Raw genomic sequence first — 10,844 nt, 5'->3', positions numbered from 1 at the left:
CTCCAAGCCATTTCCTAACCTGTATTTACTGTAAGGAAGGGGAACAAACTAACCCAATAGAAGAATCCAAGCTGACTGCATTTACACCTAGAGAAATTCCATTGGATTTCACAAATGTTCACTTGTATTGTATATTGAAACTTCCTAATTCCTACCCGGTACTGCAAACCCCAGGAAAAGCCCAAATTATTCCTTTTCATCAAGCAAGCTCCACTCCTGATATGTGTATAAAGGAGCACAGACATGTCAGGGCAAAGGGATCCTTCTGGGCTGTGTCCTCTCCTCCATGGTGTCTTCCAGCATGAGCCAGCAGCTGTCAGCTGGGTGCACTTCCCACGGGAGAAGATTCTTCTCACCATCCTCTGCTTCTAGTGGGTTGATCCTTGGCTGAACCAGCACTTCTGCCTGCTGGCATTGTTTGGGAGAGGATATGGAACCTGGAGCCATGGCCAGAGACTCCAAAACACAGAGGGATGGAAATGGGTTTGTTCTGGGCTCTGGGGAGTTCAGGGGTGCTGGGGCACCAGTGGGTTGGTCAGCAAATGTGGAGGTGCTCACCTCATGCAGGTAAACAGGGACCTCCTGCAGCCCCTGGATATGAAGGTCAACCCTGAAATCCAGTGGATCTGAAAGCAGGAGAGGGAGCAGCTGAAGGGCCTCCACAGCCAATGTTGCCTCTTTGATTGACAAAGTGAAAGTTGAGAGAAGACTTTGGCGTCCCAGACTTCGGTTTCTCTTCTTCTCCACTGCAGTTCATGAGCCTTGAGCTGGTTTTGGTATGTGTTACCCCGGTGCCATGAATGCAGGTCAAGCACATTCTGTTTTTTTAATCTGATTTATACTTTTAAATACTTTGATAAACTGCATCGGGTTTTATTATTAATAGTGGGAGGGGGCTGTTCCTCCAAAGTGTTCAGCGGGGCTTTGGCACTGTTGGCTTCTTTCTGCAGCCAGATTTTTTTCCATGGTCTCCTCTCCATGAATGAGGATTTCCACTTTCAGCCCATTGATGCAGATATATTTAAAAGTTTGGTGTTTCATTAGCTGCCACAAAGGCTGTGCTGTCCAGGACTTCCTTGGAGAAGGGATGAGCAGCAGGCTCACCTTGCTCTAGGATTCATGGAATCATGGAACTACAGAATATGCTAAGTTGGAAGGCTCAGCCCACCAGGATCTTTGATTGGCACTGTTGGCTTCTTTCTGCAGCCAGATTTTTTTCCATGGTCTCCTCTCCATGAATGAGGATTTCCACTTTCAGCCCATTGATGCAGATATATTTAAAAGTTTGGTGTTTCATTAGCTGCCACAAAGGCTGTGCTGTCCAGGACTTCCTTGGAGAAGGGATGAGCAGCAGGCTCACCTTGCTCTAGGATTCATGGAATCATGGAACTACAGAATATGCTAAGTTGGAAGGCTCAGCCCACCAGGATCATTGAGTCCAACTCCTGGCCCCACGCAGGACACCCCAACAATCCCACTATGAATAGCTTGGGTTGGGATGGACCCCAAGGATCATCCAGTTCCAACCCCTTTCCATGGCAGAGACTCCTCCCACTTGATTGTAGGTTTGGGAAGGTCATGTTGACCCCCTTTTTCCTCTCATCTGATTCAACGAGCCTGGGGACTGCTGGCCCAGAAGAGCAGATTCCTTGTGTCCCCCCACTCCTGTGGTCCCAGTAGGAGTCATCCCAACACGCACCTGAACAGGTGGCTTTGCTCTCTGGGTGCAGGTGAAGCTTCTGGAGCAGCAGAACAGGGCGTTGGTTGCCTAATGGGATGTCCTCTGGAAGCAGGAGCTGCCAGCCCAGAGGGACATCAAAGATGTCTTGGGCAGCTTTGCCTGCTGCTGGTGGCAGTGGCTGGACTCACTGCAGTGGGAACAGGACCAGGTGGAGCCTGAGCTGAGCCACTCAAAGGAGTTTGTGCAGGAGTTCAGGCGCCAGTGAGTGAGGAGAAACTACCCTCGGGGCAGGGGCTCCAAGAGCTGCACTAAGGGGACTCTTGGCTTGGGCCGTATCAATAGACTTCCAAAAAACTGAGATAATGAAGGCTGCGAGTCAAAGGGCTAAGACTTAAAGAGCTGAGATCCAAAAGGGTGATGTGCAAAAATCTGGGATCCAAAAACCTGAGACCCAAAAAAAGGACACCCGAAATGTTGAGATCCAAGAGCCTGAGATCCAAAAGTTTGATATTCAAAAGCTGACATCCAAAAGGTTGAGATCCAAAAGGATGGGATCTGAAGCACTTGTCTGCCAAATATCCACTCAAACGAGATCTCCACTCTTGGCATGACCCCTTCACTGGTCTCCTCTTTTCCCCACCAGATATGAGCAGGAAGTGAACAGATGTGCCACTGCTGAGACTGACTTGGTGTTGCTGAAGAAGGTAAAAAATTGGGATCAATGGAAGGTTTGGGTGCAGAGACCCAAGGGGTTTCCTCTGATCCACTCCTTGCAAGGCAAGGGGCAGGTCTAGAGAATCTTAGAAGTCCTTGGACAGGTGTGGGGTGTGGAAAAACCTGCCACGGAGAGAATACTTTATTTTAAACTGGTGGTTTTTTTGCTCCTCATGCTTGAATTATGATGGTTTTTCAGCAAGAACTCTTCAATATTGGATATATTCTTGGGAACCCCTTAGCTGTTGCTGATCAGGAGATAACTGAGTTTCTCAAACAAAATTTCTTACTCCAAAAATATAATGGAATTGCCTTAGATCCTTGCGTAGGTATAATTTTGTCTCCTAAATGTCTGGAAGCTCTTTTAGGATGTGCAGTGTGTCCATCTGACCAAGACAGAGTGGAAGCAAAGGTGGAAACCCTAAAGCAGGAGATGGAGTTCTTGAAATGTATTTCTGCTCAGGTAGGGATGTTCCTCTCCCAACCGTTCCTCGTGGCAGCTCTTCCTCCCACCCACTCATTGTCTATATAAATGTGGGCCAGATTAACCAATCAGGCTCTTTTTGAGAATCCCAGTCAGGAAGATTTTGAGATCTGAAAAAAATAAACCAAACCCACTTTCAACTCCTGGGCTGTGGCTCAGGTCAGATTCTCCATGGTGGTGTTACTTCCACTGGGATGTGAGATAAGAAATCCAGACAGGGATGCTCTGGTGACTTATGGCTGCCCAGCACGGCTTCTAGAAAAAAGTGTGAGCTGGAGAGAAGTCCCTGTGATCCCTCTGTCACTGTGAAAATGAACAACAGCTGAGCCCTGGACAGGGGGTATCCTTGGGGGCATGGAGTGCAGGTGTGAGGGTACAGCTTGGAAAAGCAAATCCCAGCTGGAAGCCTTGTGCTGAGCCACGGTGGGTCTGGTGACAGCTTCTTAAGCCTTTCACTGTCAGAAATAACAGTGCAAAAGTGGTGGGATTTGTTTCCTGTCTTCAGTAAGTGATTTCTGGATCTAAATTTCCCTTCTGATAAACTCTGTGAGTCTCAAAGCTGGGAGAACACCCCTGGAACAAAGGTGATGGCATGTGCTGGGAATAGGGAGTTGTAGGTGAATTGACCATTTTCTGCTAGCACTCTCAGGATCCACAAATCTTTTTTTCAAAACTGAGTTTAATTCACTCTGGAAAGAGACACAAGGCTCCTATGTAAGCCACAAATATCAACTCCCAGCTCTCTCCTTCCTTACTAACAGTTCTAAGAGCTTGAGGAGGAAAAGTGGAAGCCCTTCAAGAAACTGAAGTCCCACCAGCAAGAGATGAAAGAGCTGAGTTTTGTGATCCAGAGGAGGCAATATGACCTGGTAAACATGAAGGAACAGGTGGGAAGGATAGGATTTAATATCTGCATCCTATGTGTCATATCCCAAGTTGTGTTTTCTATACCTCTGTGGCATCTATAAAAAAATGGGAACAAATCTTTTAGCAGGGCCTGTGGCAACAGGACAAGGGGTGATAGTTTTAAACTAGAGGCAACAGGACAAGGGGTGATAATTTTAAACTAGAGGTGGATTTAGATTAGATTTGAGGAAGAAATTCTTCCCTGTGAGGGTGATGAGGCCCTGGAATGGATATCCCAGAGCAGCTGTGGCTGCCCCACCCCTGGAAGTGTCTAAGGCCATGTTGGATGGGGCTTGGAGCAGCCTGGGATAGTGGGAGGTGTCCCTGCCCATGGCAGGGGTGGGACTGGATCAGCTTTAGTGCCCTTTCCTGCCCAAACAATTCCATGATGCCACAATTTCTTTCATCTTTATCAAAGTGAGTTGCCTCACACTGGTTCCATCAGTCTACGGAAACTCTTCCCAGAGCTGAGCAGGGAAGAAGGATTATCTCCCTGCCTATTTTCTCTTGGATCCTTTTGATTATTGCAAAGAACTAATTGCACCAAATTAGATCATGGGATTAGCTACAGCTCTCAGAAAATTGCTGAAATTGCTTCAGCAGGAATTCTGCCTTCTGACATAGGTTCAAAGCATCCAACGAATGGGTAGAATTATGACTCACCAGTAATTCAGCACCTGTAGAAACTGGTATAATTTCCAGACCATCTAATTCATTATATAGTTTATAACGGGAAGCAATGGGAAACCTTAATTATTAGTTCCAGTTAGGGCAGAGTATTGGTATCCTCCAAACAAAACTCAAACCCAGTCTGGCAGCACAGGGACATGTTCAGACTTCTTAGAGTATTTTATAATTGATTATTGATTTTGGGAATGTTTGGCTTTCCTAAAAAAAGCCCCAATATCCCCCCCAGTTTAAGACTCTCAAAATAAGCAGGATTTTTTCGTTTAGAGGTGGGAATGATAAGAAAGAAGACACAAAAAGGCAGGATGCCTCATGACCCCCAGAAGGTGTCTTTGCAAACATCACCTGGTGACATTGAGCAGCATAGGAGTCATGCTCTCAGAGATGCTTGGGGGAGGCACAGTGAGCTGCACAATGAGCTCCAGAAGGCCAAGGATGAGCTGACATGGATGCTGCAGGATTCCCAGGAGCTGTGGAATGGCAAGATGGCCCTGGATATTGAGATTACAACCTACAAGACTCTGCTGGAGGGGGAGGAGAGCAGGTAGGATCCACCACAGCCATGTGTGGGCAAAACTCGGTCCTTGGGGCTCCTCCACAGCCCCAGGAGGGTGAAAAGTGCTAGAAATGCTCATTGAATCATGGATAACCTTGTGACCTCGTTCTCCTCTGGGATCTGCCTCAGGAATCCTGTTGGAGTGTGAAAGATAAAGGTTTTTAAATTTCCTTACAAAATTAAACCATCTCACTGTGGCTTGGAGAGGGAGAAGAAGGAGGAGGAAGAGGAGGAGGAGGAAGTCTGCATCCTCTCCATGAGCAACTCCTGTTATGTTTTCCCACAACAGTGATTTCCATCAGCTATGGGACTGACCTGGGATGTGGGTCTGGACAGCCCAGAAGATTCCAGTCCTCCCGCAGTGCTGCATCCCAACCCCACGACATTTGTGCCTCTCATGGACGATTCACCTCCAGAAGTGTAGCTGGCTCCAAAGTGAGGAAATTTATTCTATTCCTGGTTGCATCCCCAGGAGAGAGGAATTTAGGGCTAGAGCTGGGGCTCAGCCTTTCCAGACACTGGGGCACTTGGGAGGTGTGGGAAGAGCTGCAGGGCTGCCAAGAGCATGGGCAGCTCTGCTCAGCCATGGGGGATGTGTGGACCAGGGGTGAGGATTTCAAGTGGACGTCCTTGTCCCAGGAACAGTCAGATCTGAACTTCAGCTGTGACAAGTAGGATTTAAGGGCTAAAGTAGAAAAATAAAAGTCCTGCTCCACTTTTAGTGCTGAAAGTAACCTCAACTCCACCTCAACAAGAGGGAGAGGCAGATTGGGTGTGAGAACACCGGAGCATCAGGAAACCACATCAGAAAAGCTCCTCCACTGGGATCACATCAAAAAGGGACACTTGGAACATTAAAAAACCCCAAATCCTTTTGATTACCACTCTTTCTTTAAAGGGTTGTTGGTTGTGTTAGGGCACTTACCCTCTTATCACTCAAGTCCTGTTTCCCTTTTATTTTTCCTCATTAAACCTTTGCTATCTCTGTGCCAAACAGTGAGATTTAATCCAGAATATTTTCCCTGAAGTGTTCTGGGAAGTGTTTCTGGAAAAGGAATTCATCAAAGTCTCTCTGATGTAGCTTTAGGAGACTTAGTGGAGGTTTGTGATGTGACACAGAGTCAAGGAGAGGAAGGAAGGATTTTAGTGATGTCCTGGGAATGATTGGTCATCCATGTGCAGGCAGGGAAGCCATAAAGAAAATCTTAATTCAGAATTCCACCTGCTGGAGCCAGTGAAAATTAATTACTCCACTGGTGCTCCTTGGACACACATAAATTACACCAACCTCACTTCTCCTGGGTGGCTTTAGACCTGTTGCTCCTTTTCCAGTAAAATTAATGGAGAGCCAACATGTTACTCTTTGCTTTTAGGTGTTTACCAAAAGTACAGAAATGCCCATTCCTTAATTGCACAAGACATATCTAATTATTAGAAGTCTTAATGAAACAGAGGAGGCAGAGCGATCTGGAGAGAGTCATGGAATCATGGAATGGTTTGGGATGGGAGGAACCTTAAAGTCCAGTTCCACACCCTGCCATGGGAAGGGACAACTTCCACTGGACCAGGTGGCACCAAGCCCCTTGCAGCCTGGCCTTGGAGACTTCCAGGGCTGGGGCAATATGGATCCAATAATGTAGATCCAGTCTTTGGTTGGTGCAAATTTAAGGTCTTTTAAGACGATTTGCACCAAATTTGACTCCTACCTGAATTCAATGGGTGTTCTCAAATTCAGCACGAAATCATGTCCGCCTTTGTGTTTTTATGTTGTGTCTGTCGCAGACATAAGATGACAAAACACATTTCTATAGCTCTTCAAAATCTGCTGGAAAAGGTTATTATGGGCAGGGAAAGCCTCGTAATGTGCTTGGTTGGTTTTTCAACATCGTTTTCATGGTCCTATGATTATGATTCAAGCTTTTAAAAAGATCAAATAGGGATCTTTTTGTTTCATTGTACAGTTGAGCAGATTAAAAAACAAACAAGAATTGAGTAACATAAATCAACATAAAATCAATAATAAAAAAGTATTAAAGTGTTTTGTGATTAGACTGATGAAAGAGCACAACAAAGAAGTGAACCTGAGGTTGGGCAGATACATTTTACCAAAGGCAAAATCAAGAATAAAGGTTTTTTCTTGCCGAAATTATTGGGATTCAGAACTGGAAGAGCTTCTTCTCCCCCCCACACTCTCATGTGATAAGAAGTTATTTCCCAATCAAATATGAGAAGCAGAAAATACGTAAGGCTCAATCATTAATGAAGGAAACCACAAGAAAGATTTGACAAGAAAAGAGCAATCAAACAGGTATAAATATTCATTAGGAGGGCTCTGATTGCCAAAGGTTTCCCATTGGAAACAGACCATCCTCTCACTTTTTATGCAAGAGGAGAATAATCAGTGCAATGACATGGAATTAGGGTTATTTCTTTGCCTCCAAACTCCCCTATCACAGTTTCAAGATGTGATAAGTTAATTTGGCAAGTGTTGAACTTAAACCCGGCCTCTCTGAATATCAGACATTCTGCAGCACCTCCCAAAGCTGCACCAATCCAATCCCATCCAATCCCATCCAATCCAATCCAATCCAATCCAATCCTTTATTTGGGCACTGGACTTTTGGCACAGGAAGAGCTTTCCTCCTGGCTGAATATGCTTCCCACTTTCCACAGGCAGTTCCTTCCTTGGGATGGCTCAGGGAATCTCTTCAACTGGAAAACTGCTTCACCTGGAAGGGATCAGCAATCTTGTGGATTTACAGGGACATTTCTGTAACCTTTTAACAACTGAGGTACTTTTCTCACCTTTTCTAACACTTTTGCTGTGCCAGGCATTGGGATACCATCCTGACCCAGGATTGCCATACATCCCACATTCATTTCCACTGCAGGAGGAAGAAAACAACAGGAGGAAGACCCCAACAGGAGGAAGATCAAACCAAGCCTTTGCTTTGTTGGGAGCCTCAGCTCTGGTGCCTCCAGTTGCAGGATCGGGCGATGTGGCACTGAGAGCCGAGTGGATCCAGGAGCGTGGGATGTTGGGGCTCTCATTAGGACTTCAAAGGTGCTGAAGAAATGTAGTGCCCAAAGGGTGGGACTCATTTCACCTCCCTCAACCTCCCCAAGCAGGCGCCGGGGCCGGTGTCTGGTTGTCTAGACGGCCTCTGGTCTCCAGGAAGAACAGAGGGAAGGAGCTGCAGAGGTGGATTCCTCCCACCTGCCTCCACTGCCTATTTTGGGAGGTGATGATTCACTGTCTGGAGATGCCAGATCTCTTTCCATGAGCCAGAGAGGGAGTCTCAAAGAGGAAATTAGAATCCATGGCCAGGTTGATGGTTGAAGGAAGGAGGAACGTGCACCTAGGCCCAGTGTTTGATGAAGTTTATGAGGAATATTCCTTGAAAATCCCAGCTTTGATTTCTCACCTGGATTGTTAATGAGAGACAAAAACATATGACTAAATTGCAAAAGCATATGACCGAACAGCCTGAATTGTCTTGGATAACTTCGGCTTTAGGATACAAGAGGCTGCACTAATCAAATCAATCCTCCAACATGTCATTAATAACTTGGAAAAGAATCTGCCCAGTCCAAGAAACTGTAAAAGTCCATGTTCCAACCCAAACTTACATGGATCAAATGGTTGTGGCACAGGCAGATTCCTGCCATTGTCCAACCTGACTGTGAGGAGCTCTCAATGGCTAAGGATAATAACAGAGCCCTTTGAGACTATCACATAAAACACCTTCTGAGAGCTCATCTGGATTCATTTCCAGAGGCAACAAACAAATTAGTGAACACCACTGTTCCACTAATGAATTCCCTTTTCGGCAGCGCATTCAGGGAGTGAAATGCTGACAAAGGAAGCGGTTGCAAGTTGTCAAAATGACTCATCCAATCCCTCATAAAAATATTTTCCTTTTTGATTTCCTCACTTCTTCCCCTCTTTTTTTTTTTTTTTTCTTTTCTTTTGAGTAAAAAAGCTGCAGGTTTTTCTTCGGAGTGCTCTCCCCTTTCCCACATCCATATTCACAAAAGCAAATTGGCTATTCTTGAGGTCTTATGCACCACTTATTATTCATTGGAAAGACCTAAAAGACATTAAATGAAGCTGCCTTCCCACTGGGATCCAGAAGAAACCACAGGAATTTGGCCAACACACATTGTACCCAATGCTGAGCAACTTTACCCAAAATCTCTTCCCTCTCAGGAACCCAGTGGCTCTCACGAGTTTGGGAACTGGGGCTGCTGCAGCACAGCTGTTTCACAGATGTTTAATTGCAGCCTATGCTGCATTCCAAGTGTCTCCCACACATCTGACTATGGGATAATGGGGTGCAGAGTGGGAATGGGGCACATCTTCATTCTGGTGATGAGGCTGGTTTCCTCCACAGGTTCCAAACAACTGCTCTTCTTTGGAGTCAAATCTGCATTTTGCTTCTGATAAATCTGTTTAGAACTTCAAGGACGGTGGAAGTTCCAAACTGCAGCTTTTGAAGCACCTCATATTTGTTTAATCTGATTTTTCCAACTGTGCTGGCAGTCCAGTTTACACTGTAAGCCTGAACTACTACAAACAAAGGTGTAATCTGAACGTGGTAAATATCTGGAATTATCCCTTTTGGATACAGCAAAAGTAGCAGTTTACACAACTAATTTATACCACCAGACCCTCAAACTCACAGAAGTTGCAATTACAGGTTCAATTAATGGCTTTGAGGATCCTGGAGCTGCAGTCATATCCCGTGGTTTCCATGTGCATCGTCTTTTCAACCAGCAAATATTAGAAAGTTGCATGTTTAGAGGAGGTTTGGCATAATTTTTGTCATCCTGACTCTTGGAAAATGTTTTTGGAGGAGGTTAAAGAGGATGAGGGAACATAGAATCTGGGTGTCTCCAGCTGCCATCCTGTGATATAATATGGAGATTCCTCCAAGCATTGCTCCCTTGGAAAGGAAGGACTGAGGGTGTTCAGTTGTTTCAACTATAATGTCCTTTTTTTCTCACAAACATTTCTTCTGTGAAGGGCTGAAAGGGCCCTTTTGTTTTGACTTTCCAACTGCCAGTTTGGAGAAGGCCTCTCTAGGTTTCCTGCCTCACCTGCTTGGGCTGGTGATTAGGAGAGAGAGGGATTCATCTCCCCAGTGTGAGTCAGAGCCTTCCCTGGTGTCCAGCCTAATCCACTCATTAAGACTTCCTCTGTTGGTGCAGAAAGCCCAACCCCCGCGGAGAGCAAATTGCCCCCATTCCCCTGAGCACAGCCCCGGGGACTCCTTGCCTTGGAGCTGTCTCCCCAAGTCTCAAGGACATGTCTGGCAAAGTCACCCAAATCCAGCCGTCACTTGGTGAATGGGGCGGATCTCACCAAGCTGGAACAGACTATTGTTCCTTTTTTGTTCCCCCTAGAGACTTCCAGGAGGTGAGTCTGAAAGCGCTCTGACACCCAGCCTTGGGAGAAGCTCCAGAGTAGTGAAAGCCAAAGAATTAACTGTCACAAATAAGAACTTCCAGCTTAATTCTAGAAAAAATGGTCACTGATGGCACAGAACACACATCTGTGAGCAAACAGAAATATGTCACAGATCCTGGATGAAACCTGATCTGCTTCACTGGTGTTTCAGGGAAGATCATCATGAAATGCTGCACATTCCCAGGCTTCTGCATATTCCCAGAATTCCCAGAATTCTGTGATTCTGTGGATGTAACTGGGAGATACTTTGAGTCCTTGCATGCAAACCCAGACCTTAAGCTCAGTGAATTTAGTGGCGTTTCAGATACAGAAATGATCCATTATGACACAACTTCCACAGCGTTTG

Source organism: Passer montanus, unplaced genomic scaffold (assembly GCF_014805655.1).
Source record: "Passer montanus isolate IOZ18808 unplaced genomic scaffold, ASM1480565v1 scaffold183, whole genome shotgun sequence".
NCBI lineage: Eukaryota > Metazoa > Chordata > Aves > Passeriformes > Passeridae > Passer > Passer montanus.
Note: the sequence above shows the minus strand (reverse complement) of the source record.